At 34.2% G+C, this 15,147-nt stretch overlaps 1 protein-coding gene across 4 annotated transcripts in view; it reads right to left on the bottom strand.

Annotated features, from left to right (window-relative positions):
* Nucleotides 1-15,147, bottom strand: part of LOC138694804 (pancreatic triacylglycerol lipase-like) — a 242,331-nt gene that overhangs the window by 51,112 nt on the left and 176,072 nt on the right. The window lies entirely within an intron of this gene.

Raw genomic sequence — 15,147 nt, 5'->3', positions numbered from 1 at the left:
CTGTGCTGAAAACAACTTTTTATTAGCAGAACGAAAATAGCAGTATTAGAAAATAAGTGCACACAGCGATACAGTATGCCGCGCAAAGAAAGGGGCTGCAGCTGAGTGTAAGAAATTGAAAGCAGAGCGTAGAGTATAACAAATTAAGAATAAATAAAAAAAAACTACAACCAGATATGACCATCTCAAACGTCTGGATTAAATGTTCCTAATTATGTCAGCTGAAGAATAAAATGCATGCAGTCCTACGTTATGTAACTTTCTCCATTCTCCTGTAACTTCGTACCAACTTAAAATGTTTGTTTTTTTATTAATTTATTACTGTAAATACCATCTTTTAGAACAGATTATGTCAGTCTACACAAATTACACACAATTATGTTGCCATTTACATAGACATGCTGTTTTCCAAATTCCTCTACTTGCTCCTGTACTTTCGTACTTGTTTTAGGCACCTTTATTTCAACTAGTAGTGCACAATATCATGAACATTGCTAAATTGTACTTGTTTAGGAGTAAAAATCTTGTAGTGCGCGTTATTTGTTGTGATTGTGAGCAGAGTCTGTACTGTATTGTATACCCCGTGGACACTTATACTAATTCCAATGTTGTGGGGCTAAAAAACGTGCTTTAGTCATGAGTCATTGAATCAACTGTATGACAATAATGGAACAATAGTAGTATGAACATTGCTGGGAAACTGAAGAATGATGAGTCTTGCAGTCGCTCTGAGTGCCACAAATCTCGAAATATAGGAGCGTGTCATATTCCTGAAAAACCATCATTAGACTTCGATATGGCTGAACAGTTTATGCACTGGCAAGGTCAGTTATTTCTTCTCGAGGCAGACAATCGATGAAACTGTTACGAAGTTAACGGGTATATACCGTGAAAAACTGCCCGCATCAGTCATTTTGTCCACTACAAATAACATTCTTTATAGACGGTCAAACAGCTCAATTCAACTGAACTGAGGGCACTTCTTACAAGAAGGAATGAAGTAGAAAAGAGAAGGGAAATTGATATAATTGCAATGAAAAATTCGCGCTGTCTTGCAAGAGATTCTGCGTTTGTTGGGTAACTATATGTTTAGCTGCAAGCCCCTAGGCCACTTGCCTCGCTCTGATTATCGCCGTTCTACTTAAAGGCACACTGAATAATTTTGATCAAGAAGAGGCCAAAAAGATTGTATGACCTTAGATAACTATAGGAGCGAGAAGCTATTATTAACAACATAATCTACGTAGGCTACATACACAAGTACATACTGAGGCGAAAACAATGATATGCGGGTGGATCAAACTAAACGTTGCGTGGAACGAAACTGTAAGGTTCACAATAAACCGGGAACGGAAACGACAACGAGAACGAGAACGGAAATAATGTTAAAATAAATGTATTTAAATGTGAGCATTTACAATTAACTATTGTGAATACTAACATTTAAATACATTTCAACATTAGTTCCGTTCTCGTTCTCGTTTCCGTTACCGGTTTATTGTGAACCAGCCTTATGAGTGAGGATGAATGAATCTGAGTTATCTTGAACGAAAATTAATGTAAACAAATACATACAAATGAAAGCAATACTTTCCAGCTCTTGTCTTTCCCTTTCCAACAAAAGGTTAATATAGGTAATGCTTCTCAAACCTATTTGGCTCTATGGATGTTCATTATGGGGATCGGCTTCTATAAGCCAAATCAAGCGTATTCAAACATTCCAAAATCGGGCACTAAGGACAATCACTGGAGCACCATGGTACATAAGAAATGAAACACTTCATTCAGATCTAGACCTAGCCAAAATAGAGACTGTAATTCATTCTTCCTACACACGCTTATTTGCAACATTGTCAACACATTCTAACAACTTAATCAACCAGATTCCTCGGAACCTACCCCCTGCACGGCCTGATCGTCGCCTCAAGAGGAAAAGACACACTGATTTGTTGATGCTTTGAGGAACGTTAATGGACGTCACCCTCTCCACAAGTCTCATATTATTGTAACGGTAATTATTTAAGCACAATTGATAGTACTAACGTACAAAAATTGTCAAACAAATAAATAAATAAAACAAATAATTTTAACAGAATGAACAAAATGAAAGAATATGACGCAATAATTGTATTTACAATTGAACGAGCAAAATATTAATTGAAACATAAAGAAATATTAAATCTGAATTTTAGTACGGCTTAGGTGAATTACGAAGTACATGAAATAGATTGTACTGGTCTATTACCTTACTTTTAAGTTTGTTTGCTTTTCGAAGGAAGCCACGTGAACGATATTCTTATTCATATTTTCCTTGTCCTCAAACAAAATCGAACCTGCAATGTTTAGAAGCAGAAGGAAGCAGGCAATAAATATATCTACTAAATACAAAGGGAAACAAAAACTTTAAATGTTTATCAAAAACCTATTAAGTATCTATGTTTCTTTTGATGTAATTTAATGTAGATATGCAAAATAAGTTCACATCTCGTTGAGATCAAGTGCTGCCATTGTCTTAATTTTCTTACATCAAGCTTCTGGTCCACTGAAACATATGAAGATAGGTACAGATGAAGTAAAGCGAATAAGATAGAAATTTTATGGAGGAAGGAATACGACTGAATTATGCAATTTTAAGTCCCTTACGCGATGCAACAAATTGCATATTCTCAGATTCTCCTTAAGCAGCTCCGGTTAAAATATACATCTTCCCTAGAATTTCCCGTCATTTCTCATGACGTCTGAGTAAATAAACACATGGAATTATTAACTTGACATTTACTTGAGCTGTTTGCTTGACTGACCGTCGGGAAAGAAGCAAATTATTATATTCTGAAATAGAATTCCGGTCTGACGTAAAATGACGCATAAAAGCATAATTTATGCTGCTAAAATCTCACTAAAATGTAAGTTACATAATTTAAGTAATGTCTTTTATTGAGCAATACAAATTTGCACTTCGTGTAAAAATCATTGTTCCTCGATTGTTTGTATTTACCTTTCACTTCTTGGTGCAGTCACACGTAGGTACCGCAAACATATGAAAAGCACCTTGTACTACATGATGTGTCTCCGCCGTCTATCAGACAGTCTTGTTAAGCAAAATAGGAAAGAACGTAAATTAAAATAAAGGGTTTCACGGAGATAATACAAAGAACAGAGTGTTGAGACTAATTAAAGTTTAACAGGGTTATTAACCATGTCACTAAGTAATATACACGACAAGCTCGCCTGGATTGGCTCACCAAGCGAGTACAGTTGAGTCATCCCTGTCGAGAGGGTTCTAACCCCAACACAGGAGGTCTGTGCCCAACAGGGACATCATGGCTAGCATTCATTCATTCATTACATACAGTAGGCTACTTTCTTAGCATGCGTTTTACGTGTTTCGGAAGAATTTCGTTCTTTTATTTTGTTTCTGATTTATTTTATGAACATTCAAAATAATATGACTTTGAATATGATTAGGAGCGAAAAAGTTTTGATACAATAATTGATATCTTGTATGTAATGGAGGGGGAAGCAACTGGTCACCATATCCCATTATCTCCTGGCTTAGTTACCTCATGAGTGATGTCTTATTGTTGACATTTATGAGTTTCCAATCACTCTTCGAACTGTTGACTAAACATGCAAAAATATGGTAACCAAGTCACTATAAACAAATTAGTAGAGACAAATTTCTTCATTTCTGTCATAACTTTTACAGCACTGTGAATAATATTTCATATGTCGAGGAGGGTATTGACTGTATAGCTTCAACATCGGCACTCACTTTGACAGGTTGTAAAAAATTTGTAATTAATATGTATAATAAATAAATTACTTTTCATCAATTTCAATGTGTGCTTCACTTTATCGCACAAGTGTGATAATAGTAATATGCGTTACAAGAGCGGTATGTTGAAGTTTTCATGTTCGAGGAAAAGTTTGAAAAAGTGAAACGTAGTTGAGCTTTTTTAATTTCCGAGAATTGAAAGAAAACATACCGCTCGTGTATCGTACATTATTTTGTGCGAAGATCGTTTATTACATACCTGAAAGACGAATTTCTAATTAATTGCAATGAAATCTCCATATTGGTTTCTGTTCAATGACGGCAAATTTGCAAAAGAAAAATATCTATCTTCAACATTGTTGCTTTAAAATGTTTTCTGTGTTTACTATACTCCAGAAGCCGTGATATACATCTGTCTTTTTTTCCCCCAGTCTATAAATGCGAACTTAAAACAAACGGTAAGGTTATGTAATGATTTATTTTTCATTTTAATATTTTAACAATATTATTTATATAACATATTGTAGTAATAACATCGGCATCTGGAATCGTGTTGATTTTTTCATGGCTTCCTTAATGTTACTTGCATCACGAATGCAGTAACTTTAGTGGAGTTGTAGAGTTTACTTAATTTTTGCAAATATTTAAAAACAATAATTAACAGTGCAATTTAGGTGAAAATACAGTGGTAAGTTTCCAAATTATAATTATGACTATATTGAACGTGTTTAAAAATAATATTTTAAAAGACTAAAGCAGTAAAATCAATATGTCACTTAAGCGGTAAGAAGAGGGAAATTGTTATGTGTGTTAGGTTGGGAATACTGAATGTGGAATTTTACACTTTCCGCGGATTGGTTTTGTGCGGAAACCAAGCAAATACGCACGATCTCGCACAAAATGTATCATTACAACACTGTTGTGAATGTCATAAACTTTAACATTGCTTAACAAATGCGGTTAATTTATTAATGAAAATGTAGAAAATAGAAGACACTATTGCTTCACTGAATATATTGTAATAAACGTCGTTGGTCGATATTTCTTTACTCCGTATAGTGTTTTTCACTGAAGTTGTCCCCTATTGCATCAAATTTAAGAGGGAATAAATCCTTGTTATTTCTTTAATCACTGATTAACTTTATAACTTCTTTACTGTGTTAACATTAGGAAATTACCTGGCTGACTAGTTTTGAAGTGTTATCCTTCATTTTCCAAAGCCTAGTGAAGGTCTCGCGCTATCTTCTGGTTCCCTGTTGTGGTGGGGTGTGTTCATGATTGTGTCGGGAAGGGTGTGTATTTTGAAATTCAGTTGAGTGTTCAGGATGTGCTGTGGATGTGTTTTTGTATGTCTGTAAATGTCATATTGTTCTAGAGTGTCAAGTTGCTGGATTTATGGCTGGATGTGCAGTATTTTCATGTCAGTGTCTATGTTGCTGTAGTTGTGGTTGGAGTTTGCGATGTGTTCTGCGTAGGCTGAATCATTCTGTGATTTCGTTATGGCTGTGCTATGTTCCTTGTAACGTGTTTGAAAACATCTTCCAGTCTGTCCAATGTATAAGATTATTTTCTCTGCTAATATTCTTTATTTACACAATACTGTATCACACGTTATATGAGAAACACCACCCCAAGTTCTCCATCTATAATGTATTGTACTCGTAATAAGGAACAAGGGCAAACCAGTTTTTATTTTCATTAATCTCATTAGAACTGGTTTGTAAAATTGGTATTGCAGCACAAAATGTCAATGTTCTTACACCACCAACAAATGCAATACCTGATCCAACTACTGTCAGTGATTTAGAATAATTAAACCGTAATTCAACATATAAAGGATTTAAATGAAATAGAAATACTCATCAAATATTTGAAAAAAAAAAACAATATAAACAATTTGGTTCTATGTGCTTAATTTTTATTTGGTTGTAGTTCGAAAATAATTTTAAAATTCTGTCGCCTCAGTAGGAACAAATCCTTTACAGAACATTTTCGGAAATCGATATAAATAATATAATGGCGTGTAATTGTGGTAGACTAACCCTAAGTAGAAATACTACTCCCACATTGTGAAAGATTTTGCATGTTTAAAAATATAGTTCATCAACCTAAACTGGATTTCGTCTCCGAACGGCTCATTTCTCCACGGATTCAATTTTTGCATATTCTACGGTTGCAACATGTACATGATCAATATGGGGTTTTGGGACAAATAATGTTCCAATGGAAATGGATACGATGGTAAATCAATCGCCACTGAAAATTGATGATGACCACTGCACCAATGTAGACCTCAAGAGAAACAACATCTCGAACAAATACTGATGCAGTTTTCTAAAGTCACTTGAAACGATTGCTAACTAAATCTTATCTTAGCTATCGTAAATCAATTGTTCAATTTTTAAATTCTAGAGCGTACTGAGTACAAAAAGTTAAAAATGACCCTAATTTACGGTCTCTTATTTTATTTATTTATTTCCTAATACTTGTAACATAAAATATTGTATACATAGATAAAATTTTACCTCGTGCTCAGGGGCGGGTTCCTGATTTTAAATTAAAAAGTAGGTATATAATATAATTTGTCTTATATCTACTACACAATAAGAATATAATATTAATTTAAAATTTACAATTTTTCATTATTTATAAAATCTATACATAACTCCTAAAATGTAATATTATAATTATTAGAATTGACAAGATTAGGATATTTAAATATAATTTTTTATATATATTCTTGGGTCTAAATTACTACTATGATTAAATATTGTAGTAGTGTTGCATTTTTGTTCAAAAAATCTTAAAGAATTAATATCATAAATATGAGAATACATTTCAAAGTTATTTCGATTTTTATGTATGAATTTTATTAATACAATATAATAAATTTGTCTTATTTTAAGAACCTTAAAGTTTAAAAACAATTTTAGAGATGGAAAATCAATAGTTTTATGAAGATACATTTTAATTATTTTCTTATGTAATAAATAAAGTGGATTAAAATTGGTTTTAAATAAGCTACACCATCCTATAATTCCATACATAATTACCGATTGAAATAATGTTAAGTATATTGAGCATAATAAACTTATTGACAAGTAATTCCTCAATAAAATAAAATAATTATTTTACGCAATTTATTACAAAGGTAATTAATGTGTTGGTCCCATTTTAAAATGATTGTCGAAAATTATGCCTAAATACTTAACTTCAGAGGACTCCTTAATAATCGGACATTTACAATGTATACGGCAACAACCAGAGGTATGTAATTTAATACTTAATACAGATGTAGGTGGTTTGTTACAACACTTCTTGAACACTTAAAAGATTAGTGCACAGTTACAGGAGGCGCGCGGCAGCTCTCTGTTAAGGCTTAATACAAGCCGGAAAGCCACAAGTTAAATTTCCGGTGAGTCATGGATTTTCTCTATTGATCTAATGTTTCTAATCCTAATCCCTCTGGCCGCATTATCGCCCTGAAATACATTCAGCCTGTTACAGAAATGAATACTGAAGGGTATTTGCTCGGGGGTAATGGCAGCAGGCATGTAGAACTGACTTCCTTATTGCCATTAATGCCGATTGTCTTCAAAGGTGAGAGCCTCAGCATCATGCTACTCTTTGGGCCTATAATGGAGATGATTTTTTTATTTACTACATGTTCACAGCTTAAGAAGTTCTACGTCTGTCACGAGTAGAGATACACAGTTTTTTATTGTATTGAGTTATTAGTTGTAGGGTAGGCCAATGTTGTTGTTGTTATTATTATTATTATTATTATTATTATTATTATTATTATTATTATTATTATTATTATTATTATTATTATTATTAATCAAAGGGTTTTCTGGAAAATAACCATAGTCCAAAAACATAAATTTTCGAGAGAAACAAAAAACTTTCTGGCATGGATGCTGTTGATACTTCAAGTATGAAATTATACATGCCATTTCTTAAGGTGTTGTAGAAACGTGGGAAAACTGAAGTACATTTAGGAGAGAATCGGGTAGTATCGGACATCGTGTAGTATCGAACAGTGCATTTTTTTCATCTACCACCATATGGTAGTACCTGAATGACATGGTTACATTTCTCTATGCGACATCACAGAAACGTAACCATGTCAATCAGGTACTATCATCGTGTGGTAGATGAAAGAAACTCACTGTCCGATATTATCCGATGTCCGATACTACCCGACTCTTCCCTATAACTTACTGTGTAAATGTAGGTATATAACTATGTATTATTATTTTAATGTACCGAAGTACATTAAAATAATAATATATATGATATGCGTAAATCACTACGGCGCTTATTCCGTCGGATCCCGGCCAACTAGTCACTCATATCGAGTGCACCTCAGCACATGTGTGGACTTCGGTCCTGCATTCATAGACATCTATGACGTAGTGCAGAGGGCGGCCACCAGAGGGAACCCAAGAGTTGGAGCTTAATCTGAGACGATTCTAACCGGCGTCGGGGTTGTATCCGGTGTGGCTTAGTGGATAAAGCATCAGCACGTAGAGCTGAAAACCCGGGTTCAAATCCCGGCGCCGGAGAGAATTTTTCTCCGTTCCATTACTCTTTCATCGTATATAACTATGGACAATGGTTGTCTTAAGAAAAAATACTCGGTTGTGGCTGAAGTGTGCCTCTCCTTTAATCTTCTCTTTCTTTATTATATCCTGTTTCTTCTCCTTTCGTTGCTTACGTTTCTTCCATGGGATTACTTCTGCACCTAAAGATGACTCCATAACTATTACAACAATTCGCGTGCTAAAGTATTTTTCTCTGAGATGGCTTTTGCCGTGTACAGTACTGCCAATCTATTACAGTTTAATTTTGTATGGATAAGTGTTCCGAGATGAAATGAATGGAATATACGTATGTATATGCTACCATCATCCTGGACAACGGCCGTTTTCACAAAAAAAAGTGTCTTTGGACTATGATTGTTTTATGAAAACCACTGAAAATTTCCACTCCTATAACATAGGACTATGATTTTTTTTCCACTAACAGCTAATTCAGTTGATGGACGCTACAATACGCTCATCACATGCTTAATATCTCAAATTTGCATTTTTTTGGACTATGGTTCTTTTTTTTTAACCCTTCAATTACTCATTTACTAGTTCTACAATCACTTCCTCGCACCGCCTAGCCTATTTTTTCTTTATTTTTTTTCCGTTTACGACATTTAATTTATTATTCCTTCATTAGTCTGATTAGTAGAATATGTAGCTAATCGGCGATGTATCATTGGAAGGGGAAAGGAACTGACCACCCTACCCCATTATCTCCTGGCCTAGTTGTCTCATGAGTGATGCCTTATTGGTGTTACTTATGAGTAGACATCGGATTTTTAGGCACTAAAAATTGCAGTTTTAGGCGCCTAAAATAAGCTCAAAAATTGTAAAATTAGGCTCTATTTTAATGAAAATAGGCATTTTAGGCACATCAAGGTATCATACTTATTTCTTTCACTGAAATTTTTAGTTATACACTAAAATACGCACAAAAAAGTATGTTTCAACATTAACAAAGAATACTATATTATATTTATAAACAGAGCTGCACAAATTTAATATATTGAAACTAATGAAATAATGATTATTGATATGAAGATTACTCATTTTAAGTTATTGAAATTCAATTCCATGCTCAGACTTTATTATAATTATCTGCACAGTACACCACCAGAATTTTTTCTAAATTCTCCACAGTTAACCTTTGCCTCTTGTCACTGAGAATCATTTTGAAAGCAGAAAAACTTCTTTCAACCGAAACTGATGTGAGAGGCGCAAATTTTAAATTAGGTACAATAGAAACATCAATACTTACTGGAACATTTACACTTTCCCCCGATATCACTCTTGATACTTTTTCCAACAATGAAAATCCTACATTCTTATTTAATACGTTGTCCCACTTATTTTTAACTTTTTTCCCAGTTTCGCCCAAAGCAGAATGTATGTTCACTTGAGCTTCCTTTACTATTGCTATTTGGCTACAAAGAGATTGTTTTTCACGTTCTAATTGTTCAATGCTTGCAGGTATGAAAGAAAAGTTTGATGTTGTGTAGGCAATATCGTTTTTCACTCGTGAGTCATTCAAACAATCTTTCACTGCTTTCACACACGCTGCACTATCAGTTTCAGGTAATTTATCAATAACTGTGACCACTTCTTTAAAATACTTAGAATAATACACCACTGACTGAATCCAGGTTCCCCATCGTGTAACAACCGGCTGAGGTGGAAGTGGGATATTTGGAAAGTTCTCTCTGAATATTGAAATCCTGGATGGGGCTTTACAAAAACATTTTTTTGTGTTAGAAATAAACGAATTGACAAGAGGAAATTCATTCCGGATTGTTTCAGAAACCCTGTGAAGGCCATGTGCTAGACAGGTTACATGCGTGAGGTTAGGATAAAATGTTTTAAGAAGTGGAGCTGCAGCAACCATGTATGAGGCAGCATCAGTACAAAACAACAGAACTTTAGAATCGTCTATATTACCTGAGTATAAAGACTGTAGGCATTTATTTACAAAATAAGCAATGGCTTGGCTATTCACTTTCGAAAGTTTCTTAACACATACGAGGTGTGGAATCGAAGGTCCATCAGGACTAAGATTTCCTACTACCATATTTGCTATATACCTATTCATAGGATCTGAGGTTTCATCCACAGAGACCCATATGTAAGAATCACCTATATCCTCCCGAATGGAAGCTAAAGTTTCATTGTATATTCTGTCTAAGTAATTTTTTCTTAGGGTCGACTCAGATGGGATATTTTGTTTGCAGTATTTTTGTAAAAACTGTCTTAAAACCGGATTTTCAATTGCATTCCAGGGAATGTTAGCAGCAACAAACGCTCTGGTTAAATGAGCATAGAAATTGCTGCTGAGATTGGATGAAGTAGGCTGTGTTAGTAAAGTTTGTTGCAGTTGATTTTTCTGCTGAGCTTTAGCCTTATGAGCCGCTCCTTGCACATGCTGCTTAGGTGGCACTTCTTTTCTTGCGAAATCTAAAAATGTAAAGTAAACTGAATTAAAATAAAATCCTAATTGTTGTATTGCCGTATTTCTATCACAAAGTTAGTGGGTTCGAACAATCAAAATTTTAATGACCTGCAAATACTTTAACTATCGGAATTTAAAAGGTTAAAGTGTGGTGGTCTTAAAAAGAATTATACCTCAGGATAGCTCAGTCAATGTATAAATATTATAGGCCTACTCTTTAAAATTAATAGAATTTATATATTTCAACTATTGTTACATACCTGTTTGCTACAAATCTTGCAGAATATTATTTTTCCATCATAAGTGAATTCTGAATATTCTGTTAGCCATTGCCGGATCAATGTAGATTTTGCACTTATATTTTTCGGCATTATCGCGTTAAACTTCACAGGAAAACGTCCTACCGCTCAAAACTTCTCAACACAAATAAGGTGAGGGATAGAGATGGGTAAAAAATAACACAACAGTTATTTTGGAACTGTTCCGGTCTCGGAACTGTTGCAAAAATGAACAGTAGGTCGGAACCTCCTGTTCCGAAATAACAGTGTTCCGACTCCGAGCTGCTCACTTGCCCAACTGTTGCGGGCTCGCAGTACCGCGTGGCACAAGGTATGTTCCGACTCCCTCGGAACTGTTGCAAAAATGAACAGTAGGTCGGAACCTCCTGTTCCGAAATAACAGTGTTCCGACTCCGAGCTGCTCACTTGCCCAGCTGTTGCGGGCTCGCAGTACCGCGTTGCACAAGGTATGTTCCGACTCCGAGATAACAGTCGGAACGTCGGAGCTTGTTCCGATGAACCAACGACAGCTGCAGTTACACTGTACTTGAAACTCTCACGTGGTTGGAGGGGGGCGCATGGAAATTGAAATCCTTGCGGTGGCGCGAACTTTAATATCAACATTTGTAAGACTGGCCAATCATCTGTAATGTTATAGTAAGTATTCAATAATCTGTAATATTGATTCCCGTTTTCTGGTTTATTTCACCATTAGTTGACTAATTCTGTTTTATAAACATTCTACGAAGTCATAAAGTACGCATACTATTATTAATTCATTGATCAGCTGATTCTATACAAAGGTTAAAGTCGTAAATGGTAATGAGTGGTTTAGTTACAATGTCTGTATGTCGTTTGTTGAGGTTAAGTCTGACAAGCACAAGTTTTTGTGCTATCTTCTCTGTTATCAAAGAACGACAAAAATGTTGTAGCATTATTTGTTGGAAACTACCCATATAAGTACTGATTTGGAGAGCGAGGTTTAATGCGAAGTTTAAATTACACTTTGGTAAAGATGCGATTCCAACATTTTACTAACCCACTGCGGGGTTTCCAGGTTTCAGTACTGCCAATATATATCTTTTTTATTTATGAAATTGTAATATTTATTATTATTATTATTATTATTATTATTATTATAACTGCGCATTAAGAAAAGTAAAAATAAAAATTAATGATTTGTTTTTTTTTTATTATGCAATAGAGAGAACAGAAATTACATACCATATGTTTTAAATGTTATGTTATTTTTTTTTTAGTTGGCTACGATGTCTTTATAACTTTATGTACGAAAACAAAGTGTTGTATTCTGTCCTTGTAGTCAACAGCTGTGTAATTACTAACATTAAGCTTTTGAGTTCTGTCCGCATGCACAGCAATTTTCCAAAATCGATTCGAATATGCATTGCAGTGCCATCTATAGATAAGAATGTGTACTATGTCATGCCTATGAGTGTGAGCTGCATGGTGTTATTTGTCTATGGTGAAGAGGGAGGGTACTGTACCGTTCGTTTGAACGACTCAACGACTCCGACTCATCACCACTGGTGACTGTTATTTCGGAACTGTTATTTGGAACATAGTATTTTTTCGGAACCGGAACCGTCGGAACTGTTCCGGGAAAAGAACAACTTCGCCCATCACTAGTGAGGGAAAGAGCAACTGTTAACGAGCATTCAAATGAACCGTTGTTATTGAGATTCAATTGGACAAAAATACAAAGTTCCACTTATTGTTGCATTTCCTGGTAGTGTTAACACTAGGAGGGCCATTCTTTTAAATATTTTGTAACGGTTTACCCTACTAATTCGCAGTTTTACGACTTTTCATAAATATTTCAAAAACACTCTTTCTCCAAAAATTGCGATTTTATGACACTCTGAAGGGCAGTACAGCTAATCGGTTTCAGACCGAAAACAGTCATTTTTATAGTATAGTATATCTCTGAATCGGTAGCAGCACATGTTGTGATTGTTGCCTGCTTCAAAACTAAGGTTGGTTCTTTGTCGGCATTTATGCCTCCAAACATGTTAAATTCGGTGAAATCTATTGCGAGATTGTCGTGAGATTCAAAACATTTTGTTTCCTTTATCAATGGTTTCATGGCCGGTGTGAAGCAAACTTTCCACTTTTTAAATGCCTTCAATTTCGCAGTGAATGCATGTATAAATTATAAAGAGTAAGAGTAAAATGCGAAACTTTACAGTGAGTTAGGCATTTTTAGGCGAATATTAACAAATTAGGCTCTAATAACCGTTTTAGGGCATTTTAGGGCACTATAAAACTCTTTGAATACCTTTCAATTTCCATGAAACACAAATATTAATAATTATTTTTACTTTTCTCCTAAAGAAACAAAATAGGCTTTTGCCCTAGAATCCGATGTCTGCTTATGAGGTTCAAACTTGTCTTCGAACAGTTGATTATACAACAACGTCCCTTCATTGTTCCAAGAATGGGGAGTAACCCTCCAAACTCGAAACGCGCTGATTAGCACGTCACAATCGTCGCTGACAAATTATTTTCCTTTCTTTAAGTAGGCTATGTGGCGTAATTTCTTTGCTCGTTTTACACACCCGACGCGAAAGAGCCATAATAATGGTGATATACCGGAGTTATCTACATCTTTATTCTAACTTCGTGAAATAAAGTTTCCATTTTCTCGTGAGAAAGGAAAGGCATGAGAATAAACCCATAGTGCTACCGTCGGTATGAACCCAAGACCTTCGGAACACAAGCATAACACTATGTTTTTACATCACCAATTTTCTTCAATGGCATTAATCTTGTGGCTTGGCGTTCTGCCTTGAGGCATCTATAGTATTTATGTAGTGGTAATAATAATAAAATAGTCACAAATGATATTACATCGCATTTAATGTCACTACTTCTAACATATTATAAAATACGGTTAAGTTTATGTCTTAGTGACACACAGGTCACAGCAATATACAACAGGGAATCTACAAAAATAACAAGAGATTTGTGGAAATCCCTATGATTGCTTGTAATGTATGCAAATCAAGATTTCAGGTATAACTCCCTGTAAAGTTGATTTGAATAATTTCGAGGGAAAAATTGTTCCGGAGCCGGGTATCGAACCCGGGACCTTTGTTTAACGTACCAACGCTCTACCACTGAGCTACTCGGGAACTCTAACCGACACCGATCGATAATATTGTAATGTATGTTCAGAAATTAAGGTACTGCAATGGACTTAGGATAAATAAATACAATCTGTTGCAAGATTCAAGCGTGTATAATGGACGAAATAAAATAAACTCTGAGTAACAGTTAATCCTCCTCTAATAATAATAATAATAATAATAATAATAATAATAATAATAATAATAATAATAATAACCAGAATAATATTTTGTCTTAATTTAATTTTAAATAGGCTTTTAATTCTATTAATAAGACATACACTATGTCTGATTCAATAGTTGAATTTTTAATTCCTATCAAATTTATAAGTTAAAAAAATGACTTTGAGACGAACACATACTAAAGTTTAAATTACAAATAAATTCTCGGAAAATGTTATATGCATTAAGGGGACACTCAACTTAAAAATTGGAGAAAAAGTGTCATTATGTGTATCAGTTTTACAATATTATCTTTTTGGAGCTATTTATGATTTTTAATTATTATAAAATTTAAAATTTAATTTCATAGATATAAAAAAAATAAATTTTTACAGTAATCTACATGACAGAACTAAATCAAAACACAGAATTCTTCCCCTCTTCATTTAGAAGGCACAGTCAAATGCACAAAGCCAAAAAATAAAAAATGATAATTAAAAGTGATATTTCAATTAATCATTGATTAAAAATTGAAATATTTTTTATTTTGAAAAGTATTGGATCTAATGAGCTGAGATTTTGCATGTTACTTTCCATGTGTATATTAAACTTTTTCTCCAAATTTGAAAAAGATTGGTCAAAATTGGAAAAAAGTTCCAAAATATAGTTGAGTGTGCCCTTACTGGAATCAAACAAGGAGATTCTTTATCCACATTGTCACTTAACATTGGTTTTGAAGAAATAATCA

This window comes from Periplaneta americana, chromosome 2 (genome assembly GCF_040183065.1).
Source record: "Periplaneta americana isolate PAMFEO1 chromosome 2, P.americana_PAMFEO1_priV1, whole genome shotgun sequence".
Classification (NCBI taxonomy): domain Eukaryota; kingdom Metazoa; phylum Arthropoda; class Insecta; order Blattodea; family Blattidae; genus Periplaneta; species Periplaneta americana.
This window is presented reverse-complemented; position numbering and strand designations above follow the sequence as displayed.